General features: G+C 39.6%; 1 long non-coding RNA gene across 5 annotated transcripts; it reads right to left on the reverse strand.

Annotated features, from left to right (window-relative positions):
- Window positions 1-3,846: 3,846 nt before the first annotated feature.
- Window positions 3,847-21,605, reverse strand: LOC123619398 (uncharacterized). Of its 5 annotated transcripts, none has more exons than XR_012510559.1 (4): window positions 20,195-21,605; window positions 15,580-15,644; window positions 14,513-14,604; window positions 3,847-6,770 (listed from the first exon to the last, which is right to left on the reverse strand). It is a non-coding gene; the product is annotated as an uncharacterized LOC123619398 (long non-coding RNA). The 5 variants fall into 5 exon arrangements; XR_012510560.1 differs by having other exon boundaries at window positions 15,568-15,644; XR_012510557.1 differs by having other exon boundaries at window positions 3,847-14,604.
- Between the last annotated feature and the right edge of the window lie 47 nt (window positions 21,606-21,652).

Genomic DNA, 21,652 nt, shown 5'->3' on the forward strand with positions numbered 1-21,652 from the left:
CAAAACAAACAAATCTCCCACACAAATGCTACAATTGCAAAATAGCTCCAAAAGCAAAAAGGTGACAAATGCAGAAACCGAACTGTTGGCTGTTAGGAAGCATCATCATATAACTGCATCATGGGAATAATTCCTCTGCTGATGTTAAGAAGGAGATTGAGAGTGCAAATATATAATGTGCAAAATTGCCGGTATTGAAAGCTCAGCATAGAAACGTTGAGGACCCTTATGTTATCCATCTAGAATGGTCACTGGGGACAGGGGCTTAGAATTCTGCTGCCCATATCCTTTGAGGACTTTCCTTCCCTGCCTCTCTGTTCCTTTGGCATGGCATGCAGCTGAGGTGCCACCAGTCCCTAGTGCTTTTACCTCCCAATTCTAGCATAGTCCAAATGCACCTTGCCTGTGGTATGAAGTTCACGGTTTTCCAGTTACTCTTGCTCTCCATTTCTAAACTTTAAACACAATAAATTGCAAAGCCCAGATCTGGACCTATTCAATTCCAAATGTTGTCTTCTTTATCATTTGCCCAGTTGTCTCCTAAAGCAAAGGTGCCTATGTATGTTCCTATTTCTTTTTTTTTTCAATTGAAGTATAGTTGATTTACAATATTGTGTTAGTTTCAGGTGTATAGCAAAGTGATTCAGTTATACATATAAATATATATATTTTTTTCATTATAGTTTCTTTTTTTTCCCAACTTTTTTTTTTTTTTTTTTTTTTTTTTTGCAGAGGCAGTAATTAGGTTTTACTTATTTATTTTTAGAGGAGGTACTGGGGATTGAGTTGAACCCAGGACCTTGTGTACGCTAAACACGCGCTCTACTACTTGAGCTATACCCTGCCCCCCTATAGTTTCTTATAAGATATTGAATATAGTTCCCTGAACTATAGAGTAAACCCTTGTGGTTGATCTATTTTGTATATGGCAGTATGCATCTGTTAATCCCATACTCCCAACTTATCACTCCCCTTTGGTAACTGTAAGTTTGTTTTCTATGTTTATGAGTCTATTTCTGCTTTGTAAATAAGTTCATTTGTACTATTTTTCAGATTTCACATGTAAGCGATATATAATATTTGCCTTTGTCTGACTTACTTCACTTAATATATGATAATCTCTAGGTCCATCCAGTTTGCTGCAAATGCCATTATTTCCTTCTTTTTTATGGCTGAGTAATATCTCATTGCATATATATGCATACACACACATATATATACATATACATATATATATATACGCACACACACCGTATCTTCTTTATCCATTCATCTGTTGATGGACATTTAGGTTGCTTCCATGTCTTGGCTATTGTAAATAGTGCTGCTGTGAATATTAGGGTACATGTATCTTTTTAAATTAGAGTTTTCATCTTTTCCCAATATATGCCCAGGAGTGGGATTGCTGGATCACATGGTAACTCAATTTTTAGTTTTTTAAGGAACTTCCATACTGTTTTCCATAGTGGCTGCACCAAATTATGTTCCTAGCAACAGTGTAGAAGGATTCCCTTTTCTCCACATGCTCTCCAGAATTTATTATTTGTAGGCTTTTTGATGATGGCCATTCTGACTGGTGTGAGGTGATACCTCATTGCAGTTTGCATTTGCATTTCTCTAATAATTAGTAATGTTGAGCATCTTTTCATGTGTCTGTTGGCCGTCTGTCTGTCCCCTTTGAAGAAATGTCTATTGAAGTTTTCTGCCCATTTTTTGATTGCGTTGTTTGTTCTTTTGTTATTGAGTTCTATGAGCTGTTTGTATATTCTGGAAATTAAGCCCTTGTCAGTCACATCGTTTGCAAATATTTTCCCCTGTGTACGTATTTCTGACGGCACCTATCCCTAGCAAAAGAATTAAGATCGGTTACTTCCGTGGGACAGTCCCTCCAACCAGGTAAATCAACTCAGGAGACCAAAGTATAAAACTGAGGGTTGTCCAATTAGCACCGTTTAGAGCTGAAGTAGTAAATTGCCCCTCTCTACTCTAGGGACAACTTTACCTAGGAAAGGTAATTTCTGCATAAACACAACACACCCTCTATGACTCTATAAGCGTGATACATACTTACTAACCTTTCTAAATTTTCATTTAAAAAAACAATCAAGAATGCATTTGCGAACGCAGAGTGGGTTGGGCGGTCGTTGGAGGGGCTCCTTTCCAGCTCGGAGAACGGGTTCCTCACTGGGCGGCGTGGCGGACAGGAAGCCGCCTGAGACGTGGGCTCCGGGTGAGAGACACTGGCCCGACCCAAGCCCACCGCGCGTGAGCCCCGCGGGTAGGAACGCGCCCCGCAAACGCCCGGCCGCTCACGCTGCCAGGAAAGGCGCGCCCTCTACCCGCAGGGTGAAAAAACCCTCACTGCTTCAGGCCTGGGGCCGTTGCGCTTGGAGAAGTCTGTCTACCGGAAATCCACCCAGCCCCTGATGGGGAAGCTGCCTTCTCAGAGGCAGATTTGAGGGAGAGAGCCCAGAATTTCAAAACTGACCTGAGGTTCCAGAGTGCCGCCACTCTTGCGCTCCAGGAGGCTCGTGAAGCCTACCTGGTGGGTTTGTTTGAAGATACCGATCCGTGTGCCATCCACGCTGAGAGTCACCATCAAGCCCAAAGGCATGCAGTTGGCTCGCTGGATGATGGGAAGGCAGTTTTTACGGTGTAGCAAATTCTTTGTTTTAAAATACTTTGGTTTAATTTGTGACATTTTTTGTCAGAAATTATTTCTAATATGTTGCATCTGTACTTGAGGCATTCCATCTTTCACTCAGGTTGAATGTGAGAAGTGTTCGCAGACCTCAGCGATGTGAGCACTATTGCTCAGGAGTGACAAGCTGCTAATATGCAGAGGGGCTGAGTGGTAGTTCTTGCTTCTCATGATGCGTGTTTCTGTGTGCTAATGACTTGCTGGGCGGCTATTAAGGTACTAGAATTGATAATGGTGTACAGGGTCCTTCCTTTTGCAATAAAACTGGTTATGATTTGAAAAATAAAAGTAAAAATGCATTTGCTATGTTTGTGCATAGAACAGTTCTAGAAGGATTCCCAACAAACTGATAGCAGTGTTTGCCTCCAGGCTGTGGACACTGGCCCCAAGCCATCACCACTTCTCAGGTAGATTCCAGCAATGACCTCAGAACTGGTCTTTTTGCTGCTAGTCTCAGCCCCCACAGTTCATTCACTACACAGCAACAAGATTTGATTATTTAAAAAAATAAACCCTATTCTGTCCCTCCCCCACTCAAATCCTTGTAAGAGCCTCCTTCTGCAAGTAAAATAAAATCCCAGCTCCTTGCTGTGGATACGAGCCTCCGCATGATACGGCTCCACCATTCCTCTCTGACCTCCCGTGACCCTTTCTGCTCCAGCGCATGGACCTCCTCTCTTCCTCAGACACTCCGAGCTCATTGCTCCCTCAGGGCCCGTGCCCTTCCTGGTTGCTCTGCCAGGAATGCTCTTCCCCAGATCAACATACAACTGGTCCTTCTCGTCATGCAAGTCTTGGTGCAAATGTCACCTGAGAGAATTCCCCTCTGACCATTGTGTCTAAAGTAGCCCTTCCCCTGGCACACCAGTGGTCCTTTCCCTGGTACCTGGTTTCGTTTTCGTCATGCCCCTTACTACTGCAGTTATTTCTTGAGTTGTCTGTTAATTGTCTACCCTCCCTAGAATGTAAGCTCCTTGAGGGCAGAGACCTTGTCTCATTTTACTGCTGTTTCCTTGGTGTTTAGAACAGTGCATGGCACTGAATGAATGACTGATGTCTGAGGTCACGAAGGAAGGTTTCAGGTCGTGGGCCGTTGTACTAATACAAGTTCCCATGGTTGCTGTAACAAAATTACCACAAACTCAGTGGCTTAAAACAACACAGATTTATTTATTATCTTACAGTTTTAGATGTCAGAAGCCTGCAATGGGTCATGTGGAGCTAAGATCAAGATAGAAGCAGAGCTGAGTTCCTTCTGGAGGCTCTTCGGAGAATCCCCTTCCTTCCCTTTTCCCACTGCGAGAGGCTGCCTGCGTTCCTTGGCTGTGGCCTCCTCCTCCATCGTCAACGTCAGCAGCACAGCAGCTGCACATTTCCCTGACAGTCACGGCTCCCTCTTGTAAGGACCCTGTGATCTCACTGGGCCGACCCAGACAATGCAGGAAAATTTTCCCATCTCAAGATTCTTAACTTAATCATGTCCTCAAAGTCCCTTTTACCATGTAAGGTAATATAGTCACAGGTTTCATAGGGGAGGATATGACATCTTTGGGGGCCATTAATCAGCTTGTAGCAGCCATAACCCTCAGTCCTAGTTTAATCACCCTGACTCAGGCTCTGCACCCACCCTGTAGCCTTCTCAGACCATGTCCCCTGCCAGAACAGATAACCAGTCCTTTTGTGCCTGCACCGTACTGGATTCTGTCACAGCACTTACTGCTCTTCATAGAAACGAATGCATCTGTTAACCTTTCTGCTCCTCCATTAGGCTGTGTGCCTTTTAGGGCTGGATCCAATGTTCATTCACCTTTGCGTCTTCAACACTTAAAATGCTGATTGGTTGATTCATTCATTCATTAATTCATCCAAAAATATTTACTGAAGGCATACTATGCTCAAGATGCTGGGAAATATAGTGCTAAACAAACACAGAGTTGGTCTCTGCCCTCAAAGAGCTTACAGTCTATCTGGATAGGGAGACAATTAAACTGCCAGTAACATAAAAGGAGACCAACGATAGGGTCAGTGCAGTGGGAGATCAGAACAGGAGCAACCACTCTCGTCTGGAGGTGTCAGAGGGCTTCTGAGCTATGTGGTCTCTGCTGAGGGCCAAGGATGAGAAGGAATGAGCCATGAGTGCAGTCTGAGGGAACAGCTCGCAGCCACCCAGCCACCACTGAGGCAGCACCACTGCCACCATTGGGCCCCCCGCACCACCAGGTCCCACCATAGTGGGCAGGTGCCCCCAAAGCAGCTATAACCCAAGTGATGCGTTAGAAATGAGTGCTCCCGAGGAAACTTCGAGAGTCATAGATACGTTCATTATCCTGACTGTGATGATGGCTTCACACACATACGTCAAAGCTTATCAGCTTAGACATTTGGAGCTCACTGTCAATGTCAGTTGTACCTCAATAAAGCTGTTTAAAAATAGCAATGAACTGAATTAAACTAAATCAAATGTCTCTTTAAAAATAAATCATTATCAAGCAGAGTTTATCGTGGTAATGCAAGAATAATTCAATAACAAGAAATCTAAAAATGTAATTTACCACATTAATAGACTCAGTGAGAAAAATCATAGAATTATCCAAAGAGAGACAAAAAGAGCTTTTGGTAGAGTTCAGTGCTGTTTATAATAAACCTAAAAAATAACTTTCAATAATCAAAGATAGAAGGAAAGTTGCTTCACCTGGTAAAGGTTAACAGCTGTATATTATATGTTAACTATGGTTAACATAATACAAATGGTCACTGGCACGACTGCTGTTTAATATACAGCCTCTTTTTGCAAATAGATTGTAAGCTTTTTGAGGGCAGAGACCTCAAAAATGTTTGCTTAGCACGTAGTTGGCTGTCAATAAATATTTTTTGAATGAGTGTACTAGAGATTCTGACCAAAGTTCAAAAAATAGAGAAAGAAAAAAGTGTAATACTTAGCAGAAAGAGCTAAAACTGCATTATTTGCAGGCCATATGCAAATATACTTTGAAAGCAATTAAAGCACAATTAGAACAAGGAAATGACCCTGGCATGAACTAAATGTCCGGAGGACTGACTGCAGTGAGAAGGACTCTGGAAGCTCCCCTCTGCTCAGGGCATGGGTCTGTCATTCTACCTAAAGGCTTTGCTCTTCTTAAACTGACCACTTTAAACATACGTGGTTCATTATATGTCAGTTATGCCACAATAAAGCAGTTTAAGAAGAAATGTTTCCTTCCACAAAGAGACCATCGGACAATTCCATCAGAGCTTGTTTCCTCCCCCCACTTCCTTCCTTCAGTCCAACACTACTGTCTGCCTCCCTGATCTGCCTCAGTCCCAGCCTCTGTGCTCTCCTGAACCCCCACTCTGTGATGAGCACCCCTGGAAGATTCTTTCCTCTCTCTCTCCTTTTTTTAATATTTAGTAATTTTAATTTTAGACCTCTGCACGACCGAAAAACTACCATCTTAGAAACCTCAAACCCAGCTCTCCAATAACCACCTCACCTTCCAGGTCACTGGCTCAACCATGCCGATCTCAATAGTTTGTTTTCTTCACATTTACCACCAATGCTTGGATCCCACCATTTCCCCAGCATCCGGCAGTCTCCACCTATTTCTCCAAGAATTTTGGTTTCTTTAATGAGAAATGGAAATTAGAGAGCACCATGAACTAGGAACGCTCGTGACTATTGCGTTGGTCACTCGAGGTCTTTTCATTGGACAAAGCTATGTAATAGAGTGTTCATACTGATATTTCTAATTCAAATTTGGAACTATCAAACTACAAAAAAAATCTGTATTTTCTTTCTTGCATCAAAAATTGTGGTTCTTCGTAGAGATTGCACCCAAGTTTACATGAGGCTGTTTCTTCCCAGGTTCTAAAGAGGAAGCTTCACACTCTGGCCACAGACAAACAGGCACGAAGGAGAATTAGCTGGAAGTTGAAGGGGTGGACTGCAGTCTTTGATGTGTCTGGACCAACTTTTTGTTTTGCTACTGGCTGTATGTTTTTATCTGTGGATGGCTTGCTTGAGTGCAGATTTTGGTGACCTTGTACACAAAGATGTGAAGAGTTGGGTTGGCTACAAAGCACAGAACAAGGAATTTTAAGCAAAGGCAGACCTTCGCTTACTCTGAAGATTTCAAGAGCATTAATGACAGCAGCAGTCATGCAGCTTACCAGTTGACAGGCAGCTTGCTGGATACTTACGGGATAGAAGATCAATCAACTTTCAATTTTAATAAACCTCTATAAACCATAAATAATAATAATCATGGTTCTTAAAGGTACATAAATAGAGAATTAGAATATTTCATAATTACTCATTTGCTTTACCCCACATGACACATTCAACAGTCTCAGAATAAACTAGTAATATTGCCTCCACCAATTATGATTACTGAAAACAGATTAAAAATTTTTTTGCAAATGTCATTCCCTCCCATTTTGTGTGGTTATAATATCTACATTGTCAGATTCTATGGTCATTATATACTATGCTCTCTCTTTTAACCTTCATTCAGTCCGAGTTTTGTAAGTAACTAATATTACAGTACTCATTCACAGCCCTTATGTTGATGTCCGTCTAGGAAGCTGGGTTGTCTGAAGTGCATTCTCTAGTGGATTTCTTAGGAAAGACTCATGGGAACAATATTCCCTGAGTTCCTGCATATTGATAACAATTTGTCTGTGGCCACTATAGTTGAAGATTAGTTTGCTTTGGCTCACATGCTCTTTTCTTGAATATTTAAAATATGTCAACTTCATTTCCTTCTTGCATAAATTACTGCTGTCAAAAAGTCTGATAATTTTCTAACCTGACCCTTATGAGTCATACTCTTTTTGTCTGATCAAGAATTTTTTTTTCCTTTAAAGTCTAGTAATTTTATTAGAATATGTCTTGGTGTTGGTCATTCTAGATCAATATTTTTGAGTAACTTCCATATTCTTTTAATACACAGTTTTGAAAATTTAAATTTTAGGGAAGTTATCTTGAGTAGTATTTGGTGTTTTTCTGTTCCTTTGCTTTATTTTTCTTTTTCAGAGATTTATATTAACCTATTAGTGGGGTCCATGAAGACACTCTAAGTGTTACCTAAAGAAAGAAAATACGAGTCAAGGATTTTATATCTTCCTTGTTTGTAACATTTGTCATTTTTTTCTTGAATCCTCTTACTTCATTCAACTTTTAATTTCTTCCTCTTTTTCATCATTTCTTTTAAGGCATTACTGGCGTTTATTTGCTCTTGGGTTCCTTATGGTTCAGTCTTCATTGCCAGAATGTTTTTTCCTTTACTTCAGTTTTTTCCTTGAGTTCTATTACTTCAAGCTTCTTGAGCTTAAATTTTCTGGCCTTTGTTATTCTTTCATGTTTCTTATCACTTTCTTAATGCCTTTTGGCTCATTTTGAAATAAAATGTTACAAGTTTCGCCTGTTTTGTGAGCGTATGTCTCTGGCAGGCTTTCTTTGCCTACAGGGCTGATTTTCTATTTCTGATTCTCTTTTTTTTATATAGTAACTTTGTATAGGATTTAACTTGATACTTTCTGCTGCTTATCTTTACCTGAATTTAATTTTCCTGAAGGATTTGTTCAGGTAGGTTTCCTATCTCGACAGAGCTCCCTGTTCTGTTGCTTTGGGGTCAGTGTTTAAAATACGGTGGCTTGCTCTGTGAGATTTTCCTGCTTCGTACCCCGACCCCACTTTCCTCCGGACCTTCTCTTCTTTTGTCTCCGTTGCCCCATTCCGGCTCAATTTTTGATTCCTCTCTCGGCAGTTTTTCTTAAGTCTGGGGCCTGTCCCGCAAGGGAGCCCTGGATGGTCAGCTTGGAGAGTTTAAAGGGGTGAAGTAACTAACCCAAACTCTTCAGGCCATGCCGGTACGTGGGGGCCTTTGCCTTCACCCGCCACTGGGGGCGCAAAACTTCCCTCAGTTTCAGCTGCCGTTGTCGGATCGGCCGGCCAGGCTTGCCATTTGGAGCTCGTCCTGTTCTCCCTCTCAGACCCCCGGGTTGCTTCCTCTGCTCTCTCCTGCATACACGCCCATTACAACAAGCAGGTCTTGTGGCTTTCGGTGTTCATTCCCGCTGCTTGTATTTTGGGGTTTGTGGGGACACTTTGTCACCTAGTTTTGTTGTAATGTTGCCCATAAATTTTTGGTTTTGCCAGCTAGTTACTCTGTTCTGTCTGTGTTTTATTTTGGTGGGGATTTGTGAAATCCAAGAACCGAGCTGCCTTGCGGCTGCCGTCTCCCCACCCACCACCACACAGACCCCCCCTCCTTACTCTTGTATGGGACCCTGCTTATGCTTTACTCTTCTTCACGTGGTAGTGATATGTGTACTTGTCCATTATCTTTTTCTCCCTAGGTTGTAAGTGCCGAGGGAGCTCAAGAATAGCGCCTGGGAAATAGGGCTCAATAAATATTTGTTGAAGGAAAAATGTCCCAGAAGAAGTAGCATATTAGGAGGTTGAGAGAAAAGAGTCAGTTTGTGGCAGATACACAAAATGGGATAGAGAAGTGGTGAGAGACAAAGCTGGAGGATTGGACCAGGTCAGTGTAGGGCTTTGTAAGCCTTTATCCTGAGGGCAATGAAAGTCCTTTAGAAGATTTTAAGTAAGGGAGAGGTCTGATGAAATTTCTGTTTTGTTTTGTCTTTTTAAACATCACAAACTGCAGTAAAGATAATGGATTGTGGAGACAAAGATTAGAATCCATGGAAATAATACAGTATAAATGATGAATAAAAAACTGAATTTCAGTGATCTGATTTTCAGATAGCTTGCATAGCAGAAAACATTATCAGAATCCAAAAGGCAATATAATGGCCAGAAAAAGGATGAATCTCAAAAAGATGATAAATAGCCAAGATAAGTGAAAGCTCATTCAGACCCCCAATTCATAACGGATGATCGAGTATAGGCTGGTTTAATAACAGCTTCTGGAAAGACAAGTCAGCAGCAACCCTATACGAAGTGACACTATGATGAAATTGACCAAAAATGTTAATTTACTTTTTTAAAAACAAAAATATATTCTTTCAAAAATTCACATTGAGATATAATTTATGTATGTAATTAACCCATTGAAAGTGTACAATTCAATGGGTTTTAGTATATTCACAGATACATGTAACCACCACTATAGTCAATTTTGGAACGTTTCCATCACCTCAAAAAGAAACCTCAAAACAGATAAAAAACAAATTTCTTCTGTATAGCACAGGGAACTAGATTCAGTGTCTTGTAATAATCTTTAATGAAAAAGAATTGAAAATGAATATATGTATGTATATGCATGACTGGGACATTGTGCTGCACACCAGAAATTGACACATTATAACTGACTATACTTCAATTTTTAAAAAACTTCATACCATTCACTATCATCCTCCTATCCCCGCATCGTCCTCCCAGACCTAAGCAACCATTAATCTACTTTCAGACTGTAAAGATTATGTTTCTCAGGATGTTCATAAAAATGGAATTATATAATATGTGAACTTTCCTGTCTGGCTTCTTTCATACAGCATAATGTTTTCAAGGTTCATTCAAGTTGTAGCATTCATCAATATTCTATTCTTTTTATGGGCAAATGATATTCAGTTGTATGGATATACCACATTTTGTTTGTCCATTTTCCCGTTGATAGACATTTGGGTTGTTTCCATTGTAGGGGAGGCAAAACTTTACCTCTACCCATCTTAGGTTCTCAGCTGGGGCTCTTTAACAAAAAGATAGATTGACAGGACAAAAACAAACAAGTTTATTAGCATATGCAGTGCACATCACACAGGAGAAACCTCAACAAAGAGTAACTGGAAGCAGTGACTTGGAACTCTGTCTAATATGGCATCTTCAAGAAGAAAGAATAAATTTGTGGAGAAATGATAGGACAAAAGAAAAGGGCTTTAAGCTTCCAAGGGTAGGAAACTGTGGAAAGATAAATATGTGTGAGGAAACTAATGGAGTGAGATTTGTTTGCAGATTTTTCTGGTGCCATCTCTGGGCTTATAAGGGTCTAGAGTGTCTCCAGTAAAGGAAATTTTATATCCTGCCTTTAGGCAGAAAAGGAAGAGGGGGGAGAGAGAGCTTTTTCTGTGTTTGCTGTTTGTAATTGCCTTTAGCTCAAAATAATTTTTATGTCAAAGAGACGTATTTTGAGATGACATATTCTGGTTTCCTTCATCTTTTGGCTATTATGAATAATGCTGTTATGAACACTCATGTACAAGTTTTGGTGGGGACATATGTTTTCATTTCTCTGTGGTATATAACCAGGAATGGAATTGCTGGGTCATTTAATTTAGTCTTTGTTTCCATTAATAGACATAGTGTTCAGGATGTGCTAAGTGATAGCCCCACTTGCAATCTGATATTCCGTCTTGGGCGACACACATTGACAAACTGGACCACGAACAGCCAAGAGAGACGGGGCAATAGAGAAGAGATTGTTAAGCGAGTCATTTAAAGAACAATGGGAGGACCTGGAGACATTTGGCTGGAGAAAAGAAAACAAAAGGAGAAAAGACAGACATCTTCAAACATGTGAAGGGTTGTTACATAGAAGCGGGATTAACCAGAGGGTAGAACTAGGCCTACCTGGTAGAAATTACAGAGAAACATATTTGGTCTGAAGATTTTCCTTCCTTCTTACCTTCCTTCCATCCTCCCTCCTTCCTTCCTTTCCAATTATTTCATTTTTTGACTACATAAAACATGAACAAAACAAAAAGTACAGAAGGATATGCAGTGATGTTTGCATCCATTCCTATAGGCAGTTTCTTGTGTATCCTTCAAAATATATTTTAAGGATATATAAACAGCATTTTTTGACTTTTTAAAAAGGAATCTGGGGCGGGTATAGCTCAGTGGTAGAGTGCATACCTAGCATGCACGAGGTACTGGGTTCAATCCCCAGTACCTCCATTAAAAATAAATAAATAAACCTAATTACTCCCCTACAAAAAAAATACATTAAAAGATAATTTTTAAAAAAAAAGGAATTTAGTGCACTTTTAGAGAAAGTAAAAACATTTCTGACTCTCAGAGTGGCCCAGCCCTGTATTGATTGTCTCAAAAAGACATTCCTTATCCTGGGAGTATTCAGGGGAAACTGAAATCATCTATTAATCTTCTAGGGTATCTTTCTCTTGCAGTCTGTTTGTTAAAGAAACTTAGATTGTTGTCCTATAAAATATCCTGCATTCTGTATTTTGCTGACTGTGTGGTATCTTTCCTCTGTTCTATGAATTTGATGTAAATTGGTATTGGACTGAGAGGCTGATCAGATTCAGATTTGGTTACTCTGGTGAGACTTCATAGATGTCGGTGAGTTCTTCCATTAGGAGGCATATAATATCTCGTTATCTTTTTTAGTGATGTTAGCAGCTATTGTTGCTCAAAGCTTAAATCCATAAATTCATTGGGAGTTGCAAAATGGTGATATTCTAATTACATTATCACTTCTTCATTTATTAGCTGGTATATTCGTGTGAGAAACTTCCCCTCAGAGCTGTAGTAGGCTACTCTGCTGTACAGTTTATATAGGAAAGACAGGATAAGTGTTTGATACTTTATGTAGAGTTTTCAAAATAATGGGTTGGTTCCTATCACCTTCCAGTGATGACTAGTTCGTATTTCTTTAAGAAGCATTATGAACTCATGGATTTAATTATATTTAATGTGCTCCAGTCCACTGTAGTTATTACCCTAGTTACATTGGGGTTCTCTTCAAGGTGACTCTTGAATTCTTCTGATAGTAGAAGGGTAATCTGTAGGGTCTGAAAGTAGATAGTAGTTTTTGATAGCTTCCCCCAGTCTAGCTTCAATCCACTATAAATCAGGTTTAGTTTCTCAAGTGAGAGAAACTTGTCTTGTTAAAGTCATCAAAAATCTCCACATATGATCAAATCCCTGGTCAATTTTCAATCCTCATCCTTTTTGCCCTCCCGGCAGTGTTTGTCCCTGCTTGTTTAAAGTTTCTTTGCTTTTCTTCTGAGACAGTCTTCTCTCTTGGTTCTTCTTCTTCTTCATGGACACATTTGCTCTCTCTCTTCTTTGCTGGATCTCCCCTACTTCCTAACTTATGGAGTGAGAGTAGACACTGAAACACAAGGACTGAGCTCTAAAACCCCTCACCATTTAGAGATCAGAAAGAAGAGGAAGATATAGCAAAGGAAGAGCAAACTAAACCTAATGCTAGCACAGGAAGGAAATGATAAAGATTAGAACAGAGACAAATGAAATAAGGAATAGAAAAATAATAGAATAAATGAAACCTAAAGTTAATTTTTTGAAAAGAACAAAATTGACAAAACTTTAACTAGTCTGAAAAAAAGAGATAACAAATAACTAAAATCAGAAGTGGAGACATTACTAGCAACCTTACTATAAGACAATACTGTGAACAATTGTACACCAACAAATTAGATTACCTAGATGAAATAAGCAAATCCCTAGCAAAGGGAACTATATTCAGTATCTTGTAGTAACTTATGGTGAAAAAGAACATGAAAATGAATATACATATGTTCCTATATGACAAGTATTGTGCTGTACACCGGACATTGACACAACATTGTAAACTGACTATACTTCAATAAATATATGTGTATATATATATATATATATACAAAAAATAAAAATAAAAGAGAAAGAAATGAGCAAATCCCTGGAAACACAGGGATTAGCGAAACTGTATCAAGAGGAAATAAGAGGTCTAACAGACTCATAACAAGTAGAAAACCCCCTAATCAAAAGAGTCCAGGACCAGACAGCTTCTTTGGTGAAATCTACCAAACATTTGAAAAACTGACGCTAATTCTTCTCAAACTCTTAAGAAGAGAAGGAAGAATGAGAAGGAGAAAGAAGAAGAAATGCCCTGACTCATTCTATGAGGCCAACATTACCCCAATACCAAAGCCGGAAAAAGACATCACAAGAAAAAAAAAATTGCAATGTCATTCAGTTCATTTACAGTATTATACAACTGCCACCTCTATATAGTTCTAAAACATTTTTCTTACCCCCAAATAAAACCCCATGTCCATTAAGCAGTTACTCCCCATACGCACTATCCCTAGCCCCTGGCAGCACCGATCTTTCTGTTTTTATGGATTTACCTATTCTGGATAATTTATATAAATGGAATCAAACAATATGTGATCTTGTATGCCTGGCTTCCTTTCACTTAGCATAATCTTTTTAAGGTTTATTTGCATTGTAGCATGTATCAGTAGTCCATTTTCTTTTCTTGTGGCGGGGTGGGGTTAGGTTTATTTATTTATTCTTAGGGGAAGTACCGGGGATTGAACTCAGAACCTCATGCATGCTAAGCATGCTCTCTACCTCTTGCACTGTACCCTCCCCCTAACAATAGTCCATTTTCTGTAACAGGGGAAAACTTTCAATATTTTACCACTAGGTATGATATTTACTATAGGTTTTTGACAGATATCCTCTATCAAATTTTTAAAAGTTCCTATCTATTCCCAGTTTAATACATTTTTAAAAAAATCATAATGGGTGTTGAATTTTATCAAATACAGTTTTGTTTTCCTAAAAATGTTTCTGCTTCAACCAAATTTTAAAATTTATTTTAATAAAGTTATTCATGATTTCCTCTTCCTAACTGTAGAATCCGTAGGAAGTCTCCTTTTTTATTCCTGTTATTAGAACAAACTTAGCTTTGTTAATCTTCAACATTGTATATTTATTTTATATTTCATTAGTTTCAGCTCTTGCCTTTATTACTTACTTTCTTCTACTTTCTTTGGATTTAATTTGTTCTCTTTTTCTAACTTCTTGAAATCAATACTTACGGCTAGTGGCTACCATATTGGACAACAAAGATCTAAAGGAAGCAAATGTCATAGTCTCCATTGTATCTTCAATTGATTCACCAGTCTGGTCCCTGCAAAAGACAAACAGACCCTGGAGGATTACAGTGAACGACTGCAAACCCATCCAACTACTAGCCCTAGTAGCAGCTGCTTTGCCGTATGTGGTATCATTGCTAGAGCAGAGTAACAGGGTCTTGCCATATGCAGTATGCCGTATGCAGCCCGTGGTCTGGCAAACACATTCCTTCCCAGCCCTATCAGATAGGAGAACAGTTCACATACATTCATCTGGAATAGGCGATGATATACATTTACATTCTTGCCCCAAGGCTATGTTGCATCTCCTGCCCTCTGTCATAAAATAGTCTAAGGAGGCCTGACCAGCTGCACAGCTCCCAGAACACCACTACATTGAGCTGCTGGTTGATAACATCATGCAAAATGGACTGGTTGAGCAGGAAGTGGCAGGTATGTCGGATGCCTTGGGTAAGACACTTGGTCTCCAGAGAGTGAGAGATTAATCTTTTTCCAGAGTTCCCTTCAGAATTAGTTGAAGCGTTGTGACTGCTCAACTTCTTCCAGTCTTGTTTCCTTCCTTTCCTGTAAGTACTGATCCCAAGAGCACGCACTAATAAACTGCCTGAACTCTAACCTACACTTCAGAGTTGGCTTCCCTGGGAACGCAATATGTGATCAAGGGAAAAAGCTTTACCAGGCAAAGATAAACCAAAAGCAAATTGGGATTTTAATGTGATAAAAATTAAGGCAAAAAATTATGGGGCAGTGGGCGGGGAGGGTATATATCAATGGTAGAGCATGTACTTAGCATGCATGAGGTCCTGGGTTCAATCCCCAGTGCCTCCTTTAAAAAAACTTTTTTTAAATAAACAAACTTAATTACCCACCCCACCCCCACCAAAAAAATTATGGGGCAAAGGAGAGAGTTACCTAACAAACAGGAGAACAAGAAAATATATCCATCATAAGTGTGTTTGGCAATGTAGGCTCAAACTATATAAATTTTAATACTTAACTTTACTGAGTACCTTCTGTCTGCCAGGCATACTCTTGTAGGCTTTACATGGATTAATTCTTACTCTTCATTATAATCCTATAAGAAAAGACTATTATTCTCCTCATTTTACAGTTATCAAACACCAACTGACACATTCAGGAGAGAAATACAAATCAACTATTGGAACTGGAAATATTTACATAGCTCTCTTAGAAACAGATGGATCAAGCAGACAGACAATAAGGAGATCTAGATCTGAATAATGCAATTAACAAGTGCAATATATTAGACATGGAGAATTCTACCCCTAACAAACAGATCATATACTTTTTCTAGCACTTGTGAAACATTTACGAAACATGACTACCTACTAAGTTACAAAGGAAACCTAATATTCCATGTTAAAGAATCAACATTACACAGTCTGTGTTCTATGACTAACACAATAACATGAGAAATTACTAATCAAAGGATAACTTTTTAAAGTCCTCAAATGTCTGGAAACTAAAAACATACTATTATTAGTAAACCTGGGGTTAAGAAAGATGAGAAATTATGAAATACTTTAAAGTTTCTCAAATTTTCTAGGCTATAAATAAAGTTTTAATTAGAGACATGGAATGTTAAGTACATTTGAAAGAAACCAAAAAAGTTTAGAAACTAATGAACAAAACATTCAACTCAAGAATGAATCAACTATTAGAACTGGAGATTTTAGAGTGAAAATCTGTTGTACTGTTTTCAGTAGCCAAGACATGGAAGCAAACTAAATGTCCATCAACAAATGAATGGATAAAGAAGTTGTGTACACACACACACACACACACACACACACACACACACACACACACACAGGAATACTACTCAACCATAAAAAAGAATGAAATAATGCCATTTGCAGCAACATGGATGGACCTAGAGATTATTGTACTAAGTGAAGTAAGTTAGAAAAACAAATGCCACATGATATCACTTATACGAGGAATCAAAAATATGACACAAATGAACTTATTTACAAAACAAAAACAGACTCACAGACATAGAAAACAAACCTAAGGTTACCAAAAGGGAAAGGGGAGTAGGGATAACTTAGGAGTTTGGGATTAGCAGATATAAGCTACTATATATAAAATAGATAAACAAGGTCTTACTTTACAGTCCAGGGAACTATACTCAATATCCTGTAATAAGCCATAATGGAAAAGAATATGAAAAAGAATATGTATCTACGTGTATAACTGAATCACTTTGCTGCGCATCAGAAACTAACACAATATTGTAAGTCAACGATACTTCAATTAAAAAAAAAGAACTGAGGATTTTGATATACCCTCTCAAACAATAAGCTGCAATATGGAAGATCTGAAGGATATCATTAAGAAGCTAAATCTATGAGATGCATGGAGAAGAAATATGAATAAAGGGAATAATATAATCAATGAACCAGAGGGCAAACAAAAGAGAACTCTAGCTAGAAAGATAAAGAAGACAAAAAAAAAAAAACCAAAAAACAACATAACGCCATTTGCAGCAACATGGATGCTCCTGGAGAATGTCATTCTAAGTGAAGTAAGCCAGAAAGAGAAAGAAAAATACCATATGAGATCGCTCATATGTGGAATCTAAAAAACAAACAAACAAACAAAAACAAAGCGTAAATACAGGACAGAAATAGACTCATAGACAGAGAATACAGACTTGTGTTTGCCAGGGGGGCGGAGGGTGGGAAGGGATAGACTGGGATTTCAAAATTGTAGAATAGATAAACAAGATTATACTGTATAGCACAAGGAAATATACACAAAACGTTATGGTAGCTCACAGAGAAAAAAAGGTGACAATGAGTGTGTATATGTCCATGTATGACTGAAAAATTGTGCTGAACACTGGAATTTGACACAACATTGTAAAATGATTATAAATCAATAAAAAATGTAAAAAAAAAAAGACAAAAAAAAAAAGAAAATGCAAGTAAGCAAAATACAGGATGGAAATGGGACACAAACACCGCAGACAGAACACACAGATACAATATTTTTAAAATATTTTACTTACTAGATTACTAGTTATTATAAAAGGATATAATGCAAGAACAGCCTGATGGACAAGATGTATAGGGCAAAGGATGTGGGAAGGGGCAAGGAGCTTTGGTGCCCTTCAGGTGCCTTCCCCCCACGTCTCCATGTGATCACCAACTCAGAAGCTCCCAGGACAGAGACTTTTAAAAAATAATAACATTATTAATAATCATACACTAGTGAATTTATAAACCTAGGTGAAATGGATAACTTTCTGGGAAAATATAAACAACAAAATGGGTCAAAGAGAAATTGAAAACTTGAAAATACCAATAAGCACTACAGAAATTAAAATGTTAATCAAAGACTTTCCTACCAAAAGTTTCGACCTGATGATTTTGCAGATATGTTCTACTGACTTTGGAGGATAGTTTCTTACCACTTTATGCGAGTTTTCCAGAAACTTCAGGAAAGAAAGTGCAGATGATTATTGTTTAATACACTGATTAAGTTAACTAGTATTTTACTTAGGCTATTTGATATACACACATTAGAGATGGACCAATAACATTTGTTTCGTGAATTTTCATTATTCAGTTTTAGGATCAATCTAACTAGTATTGATTGGGTAATATTCATGTTGTACTCAGATATCTTTTTAATGTTCTTGCTAGTTCTAATGCATATGTGGAGCTTTGTTCGTTTTTGCATTAATTCTTGTATTCTTGCAGGGGCTTTGTGTTACATGAAACTTACCTGGCATATACTTTTTACCTATTTTAAGTATTTGACATGGTCCAGTTCAAAGGATTCTATATGTAAAATACCTCCCCTAAAGTTTTCTCCCCTCAAAATAACTTTAAAAAGTGCCAATTTTTACTATGTAGTACTAGCATTTTTTAGTATTAAAAATCTACTACTAGGAACAAATGGTGCTTGAATAATTGGATATACACATGCTGGGGTGGGGCAGCGGCAGGGGGAGATTATGGGGAAGGATTACCAAAGGGCACGAGGAAATATTCCTGGGTGATGGATATGTTCATTACATTGACTGTGGTTATGGTTATGTATGTATGTCAAAACTCATCACACTGTAGACTTGAAATATGTACAGTTTACTGTATATCAATTACATCTCAATTATACCTCAATAAATGTGTTGCAGGGTGTGGAAGAAAGTCTTTAAATGTATCAAGATCATGAATCATATGAAGTAAAACTGACTAATTAAATTATGCCAAAATTAAGGATCTCTGTTCAATAAACAATATGATTGACAGAGTTACTGATGCAAGTTGGGAAGAGATATTTGCAGTGTCTAAAATCAATGAAGGACTAATATCTGAAATATATATAATAAACAGCCAAAAATCAATTTTAAAAAACTGGAATCTCAATAGAAAAATTGGCAAAGGAAAACGAATATGCAATTCATTAAAGAGAAAAACCAAAAGTAAGAAGAAATTTGAGATGTTCAAACATATAAATAATTACAGAAATGCAATGAGATATTTTAAATTCATGGCAAATTGAAAAATTATAAAGTTGAATAATGTCAAGTATTGGCGAGAAGGTTGGGATATAGAAATCACACCATTAGTGGTGTGACATTCCAGACAGTGTGGAGCTCAATATGCACAAGAAATTATCACAGGACCAAAGGAGACATATACGTACAAGGATATTTATTTCAGCATCGCTTGTGGTAGCAGGAAGCTGGAGGCAATCATTAGAGTAGTGAACAAATAAAGCATAGGGACCAGTATAAGAGAGTATCTTGCAGTAGTTAGAAGCAAAGAACTAGAAGGCCATGGGGGTCAAAGAAAGTTTGTTTTATTTATTTTTTAAGGGGGCAGATATTACAGCACACTTGTATGCTAATAGGAATGATCTAGTAGACGGAACAGTTGATAATATAAGAGAAAGGGGGTAAGAGAGGAAAAAGGCAAGGAGAGATGACTGAGGTGTAGAACTGGAGGGTAGGGTGAGGGTGGAGGTGCCGGATGGGAATGGGAGAGTGACAGTTGGTTTAAATAGTAGCAAACAATTCATTGTAACATGATGGTAGTCAGAGTATATAAGCAACGATGGAGGTAAATTAACCAGATTGGTGGTAGAAAGATAAGGATGTTTTCTTTTGGTTACTTTTATTTTCACAGTAAAATAAGAACCAAAGTCATCAACTAAGAGTAAGGAAAGATAAAGGGATGCTGGATAACTGCAACAAGCTTTCCTAAATAAATCCTCCCTTCTTTCATTTATAGAGTCAGGCAGCACCCAACAGAGATGAAAGAAGTAAGAAAGAAGTAAGAGATGAACAAAGACTTGTCAGCTTTATCCAGTGTTTATATCCCTGATGTTTAGCATAATGTACTGAAGAAGGGAAGCCAGTAAGCACACCTGGGGATCTAGTTGGGGAGGGAAGGGTTGGGGTTGGTAATAGCAGGAAGAAATACTGCTAGCTAGTAATGAAGAGCTCTACCTACTTTTTCTCATTAAATACAAACAATAACCTTTAAGTAAATATGACTGTTTGACAAACAAGGAAACTAAAGGGGTTTCCTCCTTCAGAACCAGAGCCTTAAACACTAGGTTGAGGTGGATGAGTAATAAAATGAAAGGCACCTTAAGTGGTATTAGTTGTTATCTGGTGGGAGTTTGATTCTGAGCAGATGAAGCTCTAGTCTCAGAGTGACAGAAGAAATCCTCCTCCTGATCACCTGATCATCTCTCCAGGGTCACCAGGTGGATGACCTTGGAGTAGTCACACATTTCCAGTTCTGTAAAATGGAGAGTGATGTCGCTTAGCTCACATAATCTTTATGTTAAGTGAAACATTCTCTAAGTTTGAGGAAATGCTTGCAAACGATGTAGTATATGTATGCATGTGTTAATGTTGCTATTACTATTATGACTGTTATGTAAGTGGTCAGGGCAAAGTCAACGCCCCAAGGGCAAAGATAGCCTCTAACAGAGAATGGGCTCTCCAGGGTGCATATTAAGACAGAGCAAGTTTAAAGAATTTTAGTAATCTTGGCTCAGAGTGAGAGGCGAAATTTTTCTTCATCAAGGCTCAACTGTTCTTGACGTCTTCAGGCTTGAAACTCCGAGGGAAATTATTAGGCTCTCTGGGCAGGATCCGGAATGCAACGCCGTGTGGGGCCTCACTGCCATCCGCTGGGCACCAGGGGGTGCCCGAAGGAGCTATTCAGAGCCTGGCAGGGTTTAGGGGCCGCCACTCGCGGTGAGCCCGACCGCCTCTGGCCAGGATCCGGGTTCTCGTGCTGGAGATGCCCGGAGTCCATGTCCTTCGGAGACGCAGTCTCTAGTGCCCTCTCCGCGTCCCCCTTCACCGCCCCCTCCTCCTTTTCTCCGGCGAGAGCCCGGGCGCGGAAGGCCTGGGAAAGCGTGAGCGCTTGCGGTGGGAACGGTGTGCCCATCTGGGTCCTCAGTAGAGCGGCGGCAACGGCGGCCGCCCCGACGGCGCGGTCAGAGTCCAGTGGGCAAGGGGAGGCAGCTGTTCTCCCAGGCGGCCGTGGGGGGGCAGCAGAGGGGACGGCGACAGGTGCGGGAGCCCCTCCCGGGGTGGAAGTGAAAAGGCGGGCTTCGGGGTCTGTTCCCAGGCTGGAAACCACCCCCGCCCCCCAACCAAATCCCCGGGAGAGGCCGGGCCGGCGCCGGGCCTGGAGGAGGAAGCGGCCGGAGACAGTGCAATTTCACGCGGCCTCCGGGGCTCGGGTTCCTCGGCAGCGTGGATGAGTTATGGGGTTTCGAGGAGGTTCCGGGGAAACTGAGGTGCCCTAAGCAGGCGGCAAAAACACCCTCCCCTTCAAAAACACACAGAAACATTCACATTCAGACAGAAAATCCCTCAAGTGACCCAACCGGCTAGGGGAGTTGAGTGATTTGGTTAGTGGGCGAGGCCAACTTCAGGGGGTCGGGCTATGGAGCGTTCTCCCCACCCCCATTACCTTTCTCCTTGGAGGCATTTTGGGGGCGTTTGGGATCTTGGCCTCAGCTTAGTCCAACTCCTGGAGAAAAATTAGGGTGAGACCCATGCGGGCTCTGCGTAGCCAAGCTGCA

Source organism: Camelus bactrianus, chromosome 12 (assembly GCF_048773025.1).
Source record: "Camelus bactrianus isolate YW-2024 breed Bactrian camel chromosome 12, ASM4877302v1, whole genome shotgun sequence".
Taxonomy (NCBI): Eukaryota; Metazoa; Chordata; class Mammalia; order Artiodactyla; family Camelidae; genus Camelus; species Camelus bactrianus.